A 1,682-nucleotide genomic window follows, 5' to 3' on the forward strand; every position below is an offset into this window, starting at 1 on the left:
AATTTGCAATGAGAAATGGACAAATATGATACACATTCTTACTAATAGGTCCATTACATAAACCATGTCAGTTAGTGAGAATGAGGGTATTATGGACATTTCCCACTTAAATGAGAATTAAGACTTGTTTGGCCCTTTTCTTGTCCCTAACCATTGGAATCAAAAACCAGAATTTTTGCAAGAAGAAGAGAAAGAGAAGGAAGCGTGGAAAGAGAGGGAGAGGAAGAAGAGTCCCAAAACTCAGTCCAAGCTTCATCCTTGCATGCAACCAGTTCTGTCCCAATCTTGCTCTTATCATCATCATCATCATCATCTTGCTTTCAGCTCTGTCATCATCATCTTCTCTAACTCTAAGGTGAGTCCATAGTTAGTGACCTTGGGAGTTTTGCATGTAAGGGTTCAATTGGGGTTTAGGGATTATGAGTGAAGTGTTAATCAATGATGCTAAATCTGTTTGTTTTGCCCTATTCTTTGTATGCTAATGTTTCTATTTGCAATTATGTGATGCAAATTCGTTTGGACTGTTATACAAGTGTAGGGGATCATCTACAGGTTGTTTGGGACTGGTTTAGAGTTCCTAAAACGCAGAAAATTGATTCTGCATCAGAGTAATCGGTTACTGGGACCTGGGTAACCGATTACCCTGTGTAATTTGGCGTGGATGGGCATTTTTGAAGCCAGTAATCGGTTACTCTGGGACCAGTAACCGATTACCCTGGGCGCAGGGTAAAAATTCAGCAATCTTGGGAAATTCATATCTCCCGTTTCGTGCGTCCGTTCGACGCGTACCATATACCGTTAGAAAGCTAATTGAGTGTACTATCTAGGAAAATTAGTATCGGTGTTGGAATATTATTTTCCGGTGTATCTGACATACCTTCAGTTAAAGTGCGACACTGATGCTATGCAACTTGCGTATAATTAGACTGAATTAGTTCATTATTTCTGACTACCATGTTATGCTGAAATAAGAATGCTATATTATGATGAATTATGATCATTCTATTAATGCCCATTGTTTCGGTTAAACAATCGGGTTTGTGTGCTTGTATGCTTTAGTGCTTGTTTATGTACGTGTGCTGAATCGAAGTAGACCAGGTACTAAGTTACGATTCGGACCACGGGTCCTTGAGTTGTCTGTGGGACTGCCCTGATCTTGGATCCCAGAGGCACATACCTGAACTACCGTTGCAGTGTGCTTGTGAGGGCCTGGAGGCGTCTTACTCACTTGCTGTATACACACTCGCGTGCTCGGTATGATGGCGTTATGCGGCTAAGTAAGCCTACGCATAACAGGTAAACCATCTCTAATGATGCCATGTAGGCTACATCATTAGGTTCCTACCCGGATGGGCTCATGCGTCGAGACGGCGTGTTACACTTGCTGTTAACACCACGTGCGTACATATGGTTAATGGGACGGTGTCGCCTCTTAGGCAAGGTCACCTCGCAGCCACGTAGGCTTGTGCGAACCCGTTTAACCATTCTTGCAGGGTGCTTGTGTAAGTCTCTCGACATATAGGCGTGGGTGAACCCACCGAGGGTGTGTTAGTAACTTAGTCTAGTGGTATTAACGTACTTCTGGATTCCCCGTTATGGATGCGGGTTTTGCATACTTGGTTGCTATACAATGTGTATTTGCTTGAGACAAGTCCAATGGTGGACGAGTCGCTTGTTTACTC

The sequence above is a fragment of the Vicia villosa genome, unplaced genomic scaffold (assembly GCF_029867415.1).
Source record: "Vicia villosa cultivar HV-30 ecotype Madison, WI unplaced genomic scaffold, Vvil1.0 ctg.001887F_1_1, whole genome shotgun sequence".
NCBI lineage: Eukaryota > Viridiplantae > Streptophyta > Magnoliopsida > Fabales > Fabaceae > Vicia > Vicia villosa.